Consider the following 16100-nt stretch of genomic DNA (forward strand, 5'->3'; position numbering starts at 1 on the left):
GAGAAGATCTAAATTTGGGCAGTGGGGAATTTGGGGGTTGTCTGATTATTATTATTATTATTATTATTATTATTAACATTATTATTCATCAACCTTTGAAGTTAAGGCGAAGTTTAGAAATCAAAGATCCACTTTGGAGAAGATCTAAATTAGGGCGGTGGGGATTTGGGGTTTGTCTGATGTATTATTATTATTATTATTATTATTATTATTATTATTATTATTAACATTATCATTAATCAACCTTTGAAGTTAAGGCAAAGTTTAGAAATCAAAGATCCTCTTTGGAGAAGATCTAAATTGGGGCGGTGGGGGATTTGGGGGTTGTCTGATGTATTATTATTATTATTATTATTATTATTATTATTATTAACATTATCATTAATCAACCTTTGAAGTTAAGGCAAAGTTTAGAAATCAAAGATCCTCTTTGGAGAAGATCTAAATTGGGGCGGTGGGGGATTTGGGGGTTGTCTGATTATTATTATTATTATTATTATTATTCACACTATTATTAACCAACCTTTGAAGATAAGGCAAAGTTTAGAAACCAAAGATCCACTTTGGAGAAGATCTAAATTGGGGATTTGGGGGTTGTCTGGTCTCTGTGTTGTCGTATGGCCGGAGTCACTGGGTGGTTGTGAGTTTTCCGGGCTGTATGTCCATGTTCCAGTAGCATTCTCTCCTGACGTTTCGCCTGATCTCTGTCCTGCCAGTCCATCGTCCCCTCGATAAGGACATGATTGATTACTATCCATAATGGTGATAATAACAACAACAATAATAGTAGACCGGTCAACTTTTCCAAGAGTAAAAAAAAAAGTTGAGAATTAAAATACGCACTTTGTTTGGGGGTGAGATGCGGTGGCTCTACTATCCTCCTCCTCCTAAATCCACCGTCCCTTTACCATGGCCTGCCTGAAGCGCTTACTCTCGCTCCCCCCCCCCCCCTTCCCCCAATTAGCACTTGGGCTAATTAGATTTCGAAGCCTCCTAGATCTCAAGACTTTCCGAAAGAGCGGCGGCGGGAGGGGGAAAGAAGGAGAGGGGCTGGGCCTTGAAGCGACTGCTTCACAAGCTAAACAAACAAGTCATTAACTTTGGCTCGAAGTGGGGCCTCCTTCGCGCCCTCCCACCCAATCCATTTGGGGAGGAGGAGGAGGAGGAGGAAGAAGAAGAAGGGAAAGGGAAATTCTTGGAGGAATTCTTTGGCTTGCCACCCGTTCTTACTTCTCAGCCGGAGACCCTGCGAGGAGGGTCTTTGGGAGGGGGCTTCTGCCCTTTCATCTCCCCGAAAAGGTCCCGGGATCGGCCCCTCCCGCCCCAAAGAGTGAGGCTAACAACTCCTGACAGGTGAAACCCCGGAGCCCTGGGGGGGCCAAAGAGGAGGAGGAGGAGGGGTCTTTAGGGGTCTCCAAGGATCTAATGAGGTTTGGGTGGGGGGAAGGAGGAGGAGGAGGTTGGGACTGGGGTCTTCTCACCAAAAAAGTTCCTAATTTTCCACTTTCGCCAAGGCTGGGAGGAAGGAAGGAAAGAAAGAAAGAAGGAAAAGGGGCGAAAAAGAGATGGATGGAAAGAAGGAAGGAAGGAAGGAAGGAAGGAAGGAAGGAAGGAAGGAAGGAAGGAAGGAAGGAAGGAAGGAAGGAAGGAAGGAAGGAAGGAAGTTGAGAGACAGAGAAAGAGAGCGAGAGAAAGATTGGGAGAAAGAGAAAGAAGGAAATAAAGAGAAAGGGAGAAGGAAGGAAGGAAGGAAGGAAGGGAGGGAGGGAGGGAGGGAGGGAGGGAGGGAGGGAGGGAGGGAGGAAGGGGAAAAACTGAGAGACAGAGAGAAAGAAAGAAAGAAAGAAAGAAAGAAAGAAAGAAAGAGAAACAGAAGGAAGGGGGAGAAAGATGGAAAGAGTGAGTGAGAGAAGGAAGGAAGGAAGGAAGGAAGGGAGAAAAAGGCAGAAGAAAAGAATAAAAGGAAAAATTGAGAGATAGAGAAAGAAAGAAAGAAAGAAAGAAAGAAAGAAAGAAAGAAAGAAAGAAAGAAAGAAAGAAAGAAAGAAAGAGGAAAATTGAGAGACAGAGAAAGAGAGCGAGAGAAAGATTGGGAGAAAGAAGGAAATAAAGAGAAAGGGAGAAGGAAGGAAGGAAGGAAAGGGAAAAACTGAGACAGAGAGAAAGAAAGAAAGAAAGAAAGAAAGAAAGAAAGAAAGAAAGAAAGAAAGAAAGAGGAAAATTGAGAGACAGAGAAAGAAAGAAAGGAAGGAAGAAAGAGAAACAGAAGGAAGGGCAAAAAAGGGGGGAAAGAGTGAGTGAGAGAGAGAGAAGGAAGGAAGAGAGAAAAGGGCAGAAGGAAGGAACAAAAGGGAAAATTGAGAGATAGAGAAAGAAAGAAAGAAAGAAAGAAAGAAAGAAAGAAAGAAAGAAAGAAAGAAAGAAAGAAAGAAAGAAAAAGGGAAAAGGAAGGAACCAAAGGGAAAAATTGAGAGAGAGAGAAAGAAAGAAAGAAAGAAAGAAAGAAAGAAAGAAAGAAAGAAAGAAAGAAAGAAAGAGGAAGGAAGGAACCAAAGGGAAAAATTGAGAAATAGAGGAAGGAAGGAAGGAAGGAAGGAAGGAAGGAAGGAAGGAAGGAAGGAAGGAAGGAAGGAAGGAAGGAAGGAAGGAAGGAAGGAGGAAAATTGAGAGATCGAGAAAGAAGGAAAGGAAGGAAGGAAGGGAAAAGAAGGAAGGAACGAAAGGGGAAAAATGAGAAGTAGAGAAAGAGAGAGAAGGAAACAAGGAAGAGAAGGGAAGAAGGAAGGAACAGAAGAGAAAATTGAGAGACAGAAAGATAGAAAGAGAAGGAAGCAACGAAGGAGAAAGAGAAACAGAAGGAAGGAAGGAAGGGAGAAAATTGAGAGAGAGGAAGAAAAAGAAGGAAGAGAAAGGGAGAAGGAAGGAACAGAAGGGAAAATTGAGCGGTAGAGAAAGAGAGAGAAGGAAGAAGCGAAAGGAGAAAAGAGAAAGATTGAGAAAGAGAAATGGCAGGAAGGAAGGGAAGAAGGGAGGAAAAGAGAAAGAGGGAAAGAACGAAAGGGAAAAAGGAAGCAAAGGGAGAAGGAAAGAATAAAAGATTGAGAGAAAAAGGAAGGGTGAACGGAAAGGATTAAAAAAAACCACCCAAGACTTGAAAATATTCATCAAACAAAAATCCCAAAGAGCAAAGTTTGCATTTGCCATTTTATCTAAAGGTCACAATTTCACCACTCCATTGCATATAATGTGATTTCAGGCTCTAGGAGTAAGAGTTCACATAAAAACGCCTACAAGATCTATATCTCTCGTTCATCTAACACTTCACACCAAGTTTTGGTGTAAAGTCTTACTCCTAGAATTCCTGGACAATACATCTTGACTGGGGGATTCTGAGAGATGTAGTCCCACAATGTGGTTTGGTGCTGGTTCCATTCTTTCCTTAATTTTTAGATCTTGGCATCTATCTTTTTATATATAGTAAAGTCTATAGGAGTAATAGATCACATCAGTATATATGTATGTGTGTATATATATATATAATATATATATATCACACACACAAGTCTATAGGAATAAGATGTCACATCAGTATATATGTATGTATATAAAATTATATATATATATATATATATATATATATATATATATATATAACACTATGTATATAAAATTATATATATATATCTCACACACACAAGTCTATAGGAGTAAGATGTCACATCAGTATATATGTATGTATATAAAATTTTATATATATATATATATATATATATATATATATATATCATCACACAAAAGTCTATAAGAGTAAGATGTCACATCAAAATATATGTATGTTGTGTGTGTGTAATTGTATCCCTTCCTCCCATACACATGTACACACAGCGACATGTGCATATTATGCATACATATGTAGAATACACACGCACATATACATATACAACTTATATAACATTTTCCCAATAAAAATACACACTAACATACATTTAGATATGAAGTCTTGCTCTCAGACTCTCCAGACAGGGAATTCTGGGAGTTTCAGTACAAAAAGTTTGCTGCAAAAATTACCTGTGGCCAAGATCATATATATTTTAAATGGTTTGGTCCTTTAAACTAATTTTTATAGGATTTTTAAATGTTTAGGAAAAGTCACTTTGAGGGGGACTTGGCTCCTCTGGTCTTCGGTGGGCAGTAAAATAAAACAAGACAGTAATCCAAAGGGAAGAAAAATAAATACTTGTGTTTGCGTTAAATGGTTCTTTCCTCGTTTTCAGGTTTCGGGAAAGTCACTTTTCTTGGAGAGTTTTTTTTTTAAGTGACTTCCTTCATTTCTACACATGATTAAAAAAAATATATGTCTTTTTCGGGGTGAGTTATAATGAGTGGCCAAAGGAGACGCTCCCAACCAACCTCAAAAGGTTGTTGTGGAGGTTGTTTTCTCCCCAGAAGGTTTTCTTTTGGGGTTGGTTGGGATTCGGGAGGTTGGGATGGAGATCCTTTCAGAATTAAGCCCCAAAGATCAAACGCTTTCCCTTCTTCAGCCGCCCTTCTTGACGGAATCTTCCCCCGACTCTCCCCTCTCCCTCCTTCAAGGAAAATCCAGACTTCAAAGGGACATTATTTCCAACTCAAGGAGTCTTTAGAGTGTTTACACGGCGCCCAACTCGGTCCCACGATGACTTCTAGGTCGGGGCTTCCTAGAGGTCTACTCACAAGAGAACTCCCGTTGAAATTGGAGGGTTTACTCCTAGGAAAAGGGGTCGAGCCAAGGGTTGGCAATGCAATGTGCCTTGTAACTTTCTCCTTAAGAACATTAATATTCCAAAGCCTTGAATAAAGTGGTGTCAAACCGCATTAAATCTACAGTGTGGGTGCGTTTTAGGAGGAGGGGAATTCCTTGTAACTTTTACCGTTAGGAACATTAATATAATATAATAAAAGGTAAAGGTAAAAGTTTCCCCTGACGTTAAGTCCACTCCTGTCCGACTCATCTCCATTTCTAAGCAGAAGAGCCGGCGTTGTCCGTAGACACTTCCAAGGTCATGTGGCCAGCATGACTGCATGGAGCGCCATTACCTTCCCGCCGGAGCAGCAGTACCTATTGATCTACTCACATTGGCATGTTTTCTAACTGCTAGGTTGGCAGAAGCTGGAGCTAACAGCGGGCTCTCACTCCACTCCCCGGGTTTGAAACTGGGACTTTTCGGTCTGCAAGTTCAGCAGCTCAGCGCTTTAACACACTGAGCCACCGGAGGCTCCCATAATATAATTAACATAATATAATGGTCTTAACGGTAAAAGTTACAAGGAATTCTCCTCCTCCTAAGATGCGCCCACACTGTAGATTTAATGCGGTTTGACGCCACTTGAACTGCCAGGACTCAATGCTATGTTGTAGTTTTACAAGGCCTTTATCCTCCTCTTCCAAATAATGCCTGGGTCTCTCCAAACTACAGCTCCCAGAGCCTCATTGAGCCATGGCAGTGAAAGTGGGGTCCAATCCGCATTAATTCCACAATGTAGATGCAACCAGGGTCTGGCATCCCGAACTAAATGTGTCCCTACTTGCAGGATTTTTTTTTTTCTTAACTCGCCCAAGTCGGTTTGAAGATTTTGATCGCTCTGGATCAATGAGGACACCCTTTTCCCCAAAAAAACACGAGATCTGTATCGATCTGGATCCATGAGGACACCCTTATTCCCCCCAAAAAAACCGGGATAAATCGATGACGTCATCCTGGCTTTCCAAAAGCGATCCTAAAGTCCCTCCAACTCTCACATAATTTAAAGTCTTCCCACAACCAAATTCCCTGGGTGTTTATTCGGGGTGCGTCCACACTGTAGAATTAACACAGATTTACACCGCTTCAACTGCCCTGGTTCGAGGCTTTGGAATAATAGGAGGGCCCTTCCACACAGCCCAATATCCCAGGGTGTCAAGGCAGAAAATCCCACAATATCTGCTTCGAACTGGGTTATCTGAGTCCACATTGCTATATATTCCAATTCGAAGCAGATAATGTGGGATTTTATTCAGCTGTGGGGAAGGGGCCGGAATTGCCGTTTTAAAGGGTCTTTACAAGGAGGGCCGTTGTCTCAACAAACTGCATTTTTTACAGGATTCCATGGCAGTTAAAGCGGTGTCAAAGTAAATTAATTCTACAGTGCAGATGCACCCTGGAAGAGGCAAAACACCTGAGGAGACTTTACCTTTTCCTTGTGTATGCAACGCCATGGGAGTCAAGGCAGAAAATCTTACAATATCTGCTTTGAACTGGGTTATCTGAGTCCACACTCAGATATTTTGGGATTTTCTCCCTTAAAATTCTAGCATCTAGGTCTGTGTGGAAGGGCCCTGAGAAAGTTTGGGTTTAACTCATTCTGGGACCCCAAGAAGCCCTATAACCCCACTGGACTTTTGAGTTTTGACTCCAAACGTTCAGACTTCAAAACTCCCAGAAAAAGTGGCCACTTTCATTAACCGAAAACGGATTCTCCTTTAACGGTCAACCCCCAATTTCTCCATTCATTAAATGGAGAAAAAGTCAGAAACACGATTCAGTTGGAAGCCAAATTTCGGATGGTTTTTTCAGCCTCCAAATGGAGGCGAAAGATATTCTGCAAGGAATCGCACAGAACAAGATTTGGAAACGATTCAACCAAAGGAAACTCTGATAAATATTTATATTATCTTTCAAAGGATCTAATTTTTGGCCTGGTCTTCAATTCTCTCTAGAATTATCCACCCTTGGATCCCAAACTGACTCCAAAGGGAACCCTTTCACTGGCACCACATTTACAAGACTTGGAGCCATTTGGGTGATACTGTGACTCTTTCACTTCATCTCGTTGCCTTGCTTTGTAGAAGTGAGTATTTTGATGGCAACGAAATCCTTAATTTCGAGTTCTGAAACATTCTTTTTTGACTGCTCCATGTACATACAATCACTAAATATTGTACTATACAACTGGAGAAAAAAAACTTGAGAAAGTTTGAGAAAGTGTCTTTCTTTCCCCCTTCCTTTCTTTGCACTTGTTTCCTTTTCTGTTTTTCTTTTCCGTTTCCTCCCAATTAGAGGGATAAAACCAACCCAAAATTAGCGAATCGGAGAAAGTTTCTGGGATTGGGTCCCCAATCTTGGACTCAGCCCCCAAAGAAGGGCAATCCCACAAAACGCAGAACAACTCTTGAGGATTAGGCCCTATTTTACAAGACCCGACTCACCTAATAAATAGGAATAGGATGTGTTGCCGAAGCGGAAAAATTAGATTGCTGTGAGTTTTCCAGGCTGTATAGCCATGTTCCAGAAGCATCCTCTCCTGACGTTTCGCCTGCATCCGTGGCAAGCATTCTCAGAGGTGGTGAGGTGTGTTGGAAACTAGGCAAGTGGGGTTTATATATCTGTGGAAGAACTCTTGCCTGTTTGAGGAAAGTGTGAATGTTGCAATTGCCCACCTTGATTAATAATAATAATAATAATAATAATAATAATAATAATAATAATAATAATAATAATGTTTATTTGTACCCGCCACTATCTCCCAGAGGGACTCGGGGAGGCTCACAGAGCAGCATGCAAAATAAAAAAGTGCAGAAACAAACATATCAACAAACAGCCTAAATAACATCACAATTTCACAATACCCCCTGATTAAAAACGGTAAAACACAGGGATTGCTGGAGGTAAAAACAGTAGTACAGTAGAGTCTCACTTATCCAAGCCTCTGGATTATCCAAGCTATTTTTGTAGTCAATGTTTTCAATATATCGTGATATTTTGGTGCTAAATTCGTAAATACAGTATTTACAACATAACATTACTGCGTATTGAACTCCTTTTTCTGTCAAATTTGTTGTATAACATGATGTTTTGGTGTTCAATTTGTAAAATCATAACCTAATTTGATGTTTAATAGGCTTTTCCTTAATCCCTCCTTATTATCCAAGATATTCGCTTATCCAAGGTTCTGCCAGCCCGTTTAGCTTGGATAAGTGAGACGCTACTGTATTCGATCTCAGACCTGTAAAGCGTCTGATAGAAAATCTGAAGGTCCTCCTAAAGAAACTACTACATATGGTGGAAGGCTTGTTGGAAAAGCCATGTCTTCAGTTGTATACGGAAGGCTTGGAGGGTGGGGGTAGCCTGATCTCCCCCGGGAAGGCAATCCAAAGGGGGGGGGCACCATCGAGAACGCCCTCTCTATCGTCCCCACAAACCTAACATGAATCAATCAGGGCCAGCTAACACCTCCCAACAAAGGATTCCCCCGGCAGTAGACAGCCAAACCTTGAAACTGAAAGGCTATTCAATACTAATCAAGGTGGCCAATTGAAACATTCACACCTGCCTCAAACAGACAAGAGGTCTTTCTCCCACCTTGGACATTCCAGGGATATATAAACCTCACTTGCATAGTTTCCAACATATCTCACAACCTCTGAGGATGCCTGCCATAGATGCAGGCGAAACGTCAGGGGAAAATGCTTCTGGAACATTGGCCATACAGCCCGGAAAACTCACAGCAACTCAGCAATAGGATGGCCTGGCGTCCTTCTACCCTCATTCCACGAGGAGGAAACTCGACCCTGTCTCCAAAACACTATTTTTGAAAATGTAATCCTCCCTCCTCCTCTCACGCTTCTCCTTCCCTCCTTCTTTCTTCTCTGCCTTCCTCTCGCCTCTCTTCCTTCTGGCTTCAGTTTGGCAAACCCGCTTTCAAAAGAAGAACAGGAGGACGTTGCGTCCATCTGTCATCTATCCAAGAAGAGGAAACCCGCCTTTGTTCCGAATCCCAAACTTTTGGGATTCGACCTTCCTTCCTTCCTTCCCTTCCTTTCCTTCCTTTCCTTCCTTCCTTTCCTTCCTTTTCCTTCCTTTCTTTCCTTTCCTTCCTTCCTTCCCTTTTCACTTTCTTCTCTTCCGCCTTTCTTCCTTCCCTTCTGGAAAAATACTTTCTAAATAGGGCGATGAAGTTACCTCCTTTCGCCATTCTTTCAAGAAGAAGAGATTCAACTTTTCTTCAAAGTTTGAACACGTTGTTCCCGCTCCTTCGCTCACTCTTCTTCCCCTTCTTTCCTTCCCGCCTCCTTCTCTTCCTTCCTTCTCTCCTCCTTACCTCCATTTTGGAAAATACTTTCACTGTCGGGATAGCCTGGCGTCTCACCCATTCGCCATTCTTTCAAGAAAAACTCTCTACAAACTTTCAAAAGCACATTCATTCCACCTTTTTTCGCCTGATCCCTTCCTCCTTTTCCTCCAATTTGCCCTAAATATACCTTAAGGTACCCTCGTCCTACGGGCCCTTCTACACAGCAGAAAATCCTCTAATATCTTCTTTGAACTGGGTTATCTGAGTCCACACTGCCATATATTCATTCCAGTTCAAAGCAGAAAATGTGGGATTTTAGTCAGCCTAAGTCTTCCTAAAACAAGAGTTTGATCAGCCTCCGGGAATCCAGGCAACCCTTTCTTTCCTCCAACTCGGGCCTCGATCCAGTCCTTTTCGTGGCGATGGAGAGCGAGGGAGGGAGACACGCATCCATCCACACGTGCGTCAGATCCGTGTCTGAATATGACTCGTATCAAAGGCCACTTTCTTTCCTCTGACCCGTTGTCCCTTCTCTCCTGTCCTTTCCCAAAAAAGCTTCCTCACTTTTCTCTCCCCGGCAGAAATCTCTTTGGAGAGGAGGCTGAAAAGCAGGACTTTTACGCACACATTTTACGCACAAGGCTGTTCCCTTGAAAATCCTAGAATAGAGGCAAACTTTGCCAAGACCTTCAGGGAAAAGGCAAGGGGAAGTTACTTCCTCCTCCTCCTCCTCCTTTACTTAACCATTTAGGATCTTTTTCTTTTCCCCCAAATCCTTGGAAAAGAGGCTGAAACGAGCACGACTTTGACGCACGCATTTTAGGCAGATATGTTCCCTTGAAACACCCACGGAAAGTCCCAAAAATGGAAAGAAACTTTTTCAAACCCTTCAGGGAAAAAGCGAGGGAAAGTTAGTTCCTCCTCCTCCCTTACTCCACCCGGAATCAAACCCATTTAGGATCTTTTCCTTTTCCCCCAAACCTTTGGAAAAGAGGCTGAAACGACTTTGACGCACGCATTTTAGACAGATACGTTCCCTTGAAACACCCACTAAAATATCCAAAAAAGAAACTTTTCCAAAACCTTCAGGGGAAAAGCGAGGGAAAGTTAGTTCCTCCTCCTCCCTTACTCCACCCGGAATCAAATCCATTTAGGATCTTTTCCTTTCCCCCCAAACCCTTGGAAAAGAGGTTGAAACGAGGACGACTTTGACGCATGCATTTTAGGCAGATATGATAAAACACCCGCGAAAGTTCCCCCCAAAAAAGGAAAGAAACTTTGCCAAGACCTTCAGGAATAAAGGGGAAAGTTACTTCTCTAATCTCTGCTTCTCCTTCTCGACCTGATCCGAAGTCAAAACCGGTTTCGGGCCCACCAATCCCGAGCAGGAGGGGGAAACTTGGACGCACACATTTTACGCACGGATCTGTTGCCTTTAAATCAAACGGGTCCCTTTCCAACGCCTCCCCATGCCGCCCTTTTGACAAAATTGGAGAGCAAGGTTGCCAAACCGTTTGAGGGAAAAGCCAGCGAAGGCGACCTCTCCCCTGCCCTACCTGATCCGGAGTCAAACCGCTTTCGGGCGCGCTCCTTTCGGGGGAAGGCCGGGCTTTAACGGCTCTCCCAGGCAATCTGTCGCCGTCCCTGCCTCGCCAGGAGCAGCCCCCCTCCTCGTCCCTCCAAGACCCCCGTCTACCAGTTGCTCTGTCCCCGCTCAATTATAATTACCCCGTCCAAGAATTAATTATAATAAATGTTTTCTTGATAAACTAACGAGATAATCCGGGCGGCACACGCTCGTTAATTATGGGGACGCCGGGAACAGCCCTGAGAAGCTTTTGGGTTGATTAATTTTCTGCATGAAGGCGATGAAAGAAAACATTATATAGACTGGCAGAGAGAGAGAAGGGGGGGCAGAAAGCAAACGGGAATTGGGGAAAGGGTTTCCGCCGAGTTAACGACCGGTTGGAAACGTTGAGTAACGCGACTCGTTATTTTGGAGGTTTTTCCCCCCCGCCTCCAAAAGTCTTTCCAAGGAAAACAACAACAGCTTTTCCAAAACAACCCCTCCCTTTTGTTTCCATCCACATCTTTTCCCTCTCGGACCCGAATCGAATTTTTGTAAAAGCGAGTTTTGGTTTATACTTCTATATAATGCATTAAAATGTACATTATTCAACCTGGTCTCCAGAATTAGTATCTAACTCAATCAAGTGCACTATCTCACATATTAGCAGATTTGGAACTTGTCTTCTTGGATCCGTCCACGGGGAAGCAGAGCACATAAAAGTAAATCAAGTTTCTGGAAAAGTTATTTGTATCTTTTTCATCATTCAGTTCCGAAACTCTGTTAACTTTTCTAAAACAGCTAAGGCCACGCCACACTGCCATATAATATAGTTTGGAACTACATTAAGGTAGACCCATACAATGCAGTTCAATCTGCATTATAGGAATCTATACTAACCATAAAATGAGGTTTCAAACTACAGTAGAGTCTCACTTATCCAACATAAACGGGCCGACAGAACGTTGGATAAGCGAATATGTTGGATTATAAAGAGAGATTAAGAAAAAGCCTATTAAACATCAAAATAGGTTATGATTTTACAAATTAAGCACCAAAACATCATGTTATACAACAAATTTGACAGAAAAAGTAGTTCATTACACATTACTGCTATGTAGTAATTACTGTATTTACGAATTTAGCACCAAAATATCACAATGCATTGAAAGCACTGACTACAAAAATGGCTTGGATAATCCAGAACATTGGATAAGTGAGACTCTACTGTACATTATATGGCAGTGTAGTTGTGCCCTGAACTTCCTAACACATCCACTTCTTGTCTGGCTGTATTTTCCTATATTCTTTTTTTCCATGTCAGGAGCGACTTGAGAAACTGCAAGTCGCTTCTGGTGTGAGAGAATTGGCCGTCTTCAAGTACCTTGCCCAGGGGACACCCTGATGTTTGATGTTTTACCATCCTGTGGGAGTCTGCTGTCATGTCACCACACGGGAAGCTGGAGCTGACAGAGGGGAGCTCACCCAGCTCCTCGGATTCGAACCACCAATCTTTCGGTCACAAAAAAATCCACTACTGTTTTGAGACTTAAAATAATGTTGGTCTTCTTTTTCTCTCTCTTTGGGGACGAAGTGTTTTGGAGGAGATTGCTGTCAATCCCCACTCATTTTTCGGGGGCCCTCGAGACATCTCCCCAAATCCTCCTCTGCCCATTCTAACTGCAACCTTAAGTTTTCTCTATTTGTTTTTAACTCATTTTTGGCTGAAGTTTGCTTAAGATTTCATCATTACCAAAACACATTTTGGTGCCTCGAATGTCAGACCTATTTCTGAGCACAGTTCACCTGCTGATACCAAAAATGGCACCTGTTTTTCCCATCAGCTCTAGCTTTTGAGATACAGCACATATGATATTTAATTATCTACCAGCCACAAATCCGCCTGTAGAAAACCATGATCACCATATCTAAGAAACTAGAGCTGATATGGTATATCCTTATCCAATAGAGTTTTCTGAATCAGTGCCACAAATAACCCCAGGAACAGACCCAAATAGGACACCAATATCCATATATATTTTGTTGGGATTGCTCAAGGAATGGTCTGAGTACTCCAGTTGAGAAGCTGTTTATCTGGACTTTGCCCACCTATATATTTTCTTAACAAATTTATGGCAAGAATAGAGGAGGTCCCTGGCTCAAGGGAGCTGTAGTTTGGTGAGGCACTTTGGCAGAAAAGGGAGGAGACTTTGTAAAACTACAACTCCTATAATTCCATCCAGCCATTGGAGTTAAAGTGCTGTCAAGATGCATTCATTCTACAGTGTAGATGCGCCCTCTCCAAAATATATCGATGCAATGGCTGCGTTTCCGGAAAAAAAAAATAGGCTCACTGGTGAAAATGGTTGGGAACAAGAGAAATCTGACATTTTCGGGAAAACCTTGAAACGAAGATCAAGCAAAGAGGAGCAGTGGTGTCTCTCTCTCTCTTGGGAAGCCTGTCTGAAAAAGTTACATTCTACCCATCTGCTGCCCTGAAAAGTGTCACGAAAATTCGCGCAACCGACCTGGATTGAAAAAGAAACACCCAAAATCTCCCCTAATCCGTGCCTTCGATTTTGGCATCCCCGAATATAGGACAATTATTCATATACAAATATCTAGAGAACCATATCGATGACGATATAATTTATAGGCATGTAGAGACATGATTAAAATAAACATACATAAACACACTCAAGGGGCGTCAATGCCCGAAGCTAAGCAGGGTCAGCCCTGGTTAAGACTTGAAGGGGAGACTCAGGAGCTGGAAACTGTATTGCAAAGGAAGGAACAACCTTTGAGGGGTTCCTGCTTAAGACAAGCCTACGAAATCAGCGTAAATTGTCAGGAAGGCACTTGGATAGATTGATAGAGGGACCCATGTATAAATCTAGATAAAGGATAGCATTGGCCATTTCCATTAGAGAACATCTATTGGAAACTTCTGCAAATCCCTTTAATTCAATAGGTCCACTCTACTGAAAGGGACTACCAACAGGATTCAGTCCTCTGTGGGTAGATGTATTATATATTTCTTCAAATTTCCTGTAGCAACCCCACCCATTTCATAGGGTGTCCTTAGGCAAAGAATACTCAGAGGTGGTTTTGCCAATTCCTTTTTTTGAAATAGCTATTATTATTATTATTATTCTTATTATTCTATTGCCTTACTTTTTTCTCTTGATGGTGACCCAAAGAGTCTAAAGCTGTATTTATGTATATGTATGAACATACACAAACTGGATATACCTACCAAATATACTCTAATATATGTGTTGTGCATATACACAGAGATATATATAATGCATTTAAGGATATTTATTATAATTTTATTGACTTTATTTTTATCCTGCCTTTCGCCCCATCTGTCATGCTCACACCATTTACTTTTATGCGCCCATACTACATACTATCACCAATACACACCATATATTATCATGCACATACATCATGAGCCTCCGATGGCCTAGGGGATAAAAGCCTTGTGACTAGAAGGTTGGGTTGCTGACCTGAAGGCTGCCAGGTTCGAATCCCACCGGGGAGAGCGTGGATGAGCTCCCTCTATCAGCTCCAGCTCCATGCGGGGACATGAGAGAAGCCTCCCATAAGGATGGTAAAACATCAAAAAACATTGGGGCGTCCCTTGGGCAACGTCCTTGCAGACGGCCAATTCTCACACTCCAGAAGCAACTCAGGTTGCTCCTGACACGAAAAAAAAATTATCAAGTACATACACATTGCTCGCTGTGAAATGCGTTCGCCCGTCCACCCAAAAATACACAGGAAAGGCAGCTAACAGAGAGACAAGTCGTGTATCACAACTAAGTTAAAACACAGTAGACAAAAACAGATAGAAGGCAACAATAACATCAATTCCCTTTCCCACTAATACCCCAAAATCGACAAAAAATAGTGCTCTTTGTAACAGGAATGAGTGCCTAGCCCCAAGGTATGCACTCACTTTTAAAAAATTCTACTCTGTTGGCTTCTTTGATGAACTTGGAAAGGATATATTTATATGAATAAATGTACATGTGTGCCCTTCTGGAAACCTAAAAGTCTTCCTCGTTGGGCGTTTGCGTCTAGAGAGGCAATCAGGAGCCACGAAAGGCCACCAGATCAGGATGGTGGCGAATTAAGAGTTCCCAATCTCCTTCCCGAAAGAAAATAAGGCCAAGGGAGCAAGTGCTGCTCGGCTGAGGATTGCCAAAGGATCTCAGGGGAGCCACGGAGGAGCAAAAAGGCCCCCAAAAGCAAGCAAGCAGGGGGGTGCTCAGCCCAGCCCAAACTCAACATCACTCCTTGAGTAGACTCCCAATGGTAAGCCAAAACCGTGGCAAATCCACTGGATCCCATGGGTAGAGTCTCCTTGGGACTACCAAGGGGATAGAGACAGTTCTTGTTTCAATCTGATTATCGCTTTCTCTTTTATATCCCGAGTCTCTCGATGGAGTTCAGAGATGTGTGTTACTCGGAAACTGGCTTTCAGCGAGTCTTGGACCAAAAGAAAGAAAGAAAGAAAGAAAGAAAGAAAGAAAGAAAGGAAGGAAGGAAGGAAGGAAGGAAGGAAGGAAGGAAGGAAGGAAGGAAGGAAGGAAGGAAGGAAGGAAGGAAGGAAGGAAGGAAGGAAGGAAAGAAAGAAAAGAAAAGACTCCTCTCCTTTTGGGATTGCTTTGCTCACCTTTCCGAATTCTTTCTTTTCTCTCCACAACTACTCTTTTTCCTACCGAGATTCCTTCAAATTAACAATCCATCTTGAGGTATGTGTTTTACAGTGGCTCTTGGTCCAAGAAAAGGAAAAATGGAAGCTCTTCGTTTCCTTTGGAGTTGATTTGCCCACCTTATTTTCTTTCCAAATCCTCTCTCTTCTCCCCACTACTTTTTTCCTACCAAAATCCCTTCAAATATTTGCCAACCCATTTTTTTTTAAAAAAATCTGTGCTACTCGGAAAATGGTTATTTTCAGCCAGTCATGGCCCAAGGGAAAGAAAGAAAGAAAGAAAGAAAGAAAGAAAGAAAGAAAGAAAGAAAGAAAGAAAGAAAGAAAGAAAGAAAGACAGAAGAAAAAAGAAGAAAAAGAAGAAGGAAAGAACGATTTTTGAGTTTCCTTTAGAACTGTCTTGCTCTTTTGGTTCCCTTTCCCAATTTCTCCATGGGTCCTGACTGCCTCTCCAAAAACTCCCGATATTTCCACCCCAATGTTGCCTGACCCCCTTTTTTTCCAAAAGTATTTTAAAGTCGGGAATATAGGAGAGAAAAATAATCGATCTGGGGCTGAGTTCTCTTTTCTGGCAGAAAGAAAGGCAAAGGGAGGAGGGGAGAAAGGAAAGATGGGTGGGATTCCTTCCGAGCCCAGTTAAGCCCCAAACTTAACACTTAAATCACTTTCATCCTCTTTTAAACTCCGCTGGGACCTGGGGGTAAATGCGCTTTAAGGCAC

At 42.2% G+C, this 16100-nt stretch overlaps 1 protein-coding gene across 6 annotated transcripts in view; it reads right to left on the reverse strand.

Moving 5' to 3' along the window:
* Nucleotides 1-16100, reverse strand: part of otx2 (orthodenticle homeobox 2) — a 51424-nt gene that overhangs the window by 24587 nt on the left and 10737 nt on the right. The window contains exon 1 of one of the 6 annotated variants that reach the window (XM_062968645.1): nucleotides 10647-10783. The exons of 3 other annotated variants lie outside the window; for them this stretch is intronic. The gene's annotated coding sequence lies outside the window, so the exon portion shown is untranslated. Of the gene's footprint in view, nucleotides 1-10378; nucleotides 10624-10646; nucleotides 10784-16100 lie in introns of those variants that run through there. 2 more of the 6 variants (XM_062968647.1, XM_062968646.1) reach the window with 2 other exon arrangements.

The sequence above is a fragment of the Anolis carolinensis genome, chromosome 1 (genome assembly GCF_035594765.1).
Source record: "Anolis carolinensis isolate JA03-04 chromosome 1, rAnoCar3.1.pri, whole genome shotgun sequence".
NCBI classification, from domain to species: Eukaryota; Metazoa; Chordata; class Lepidosauria; order Squamata; family Dactyloidae; genus Anolis; species Anolis carolinensis.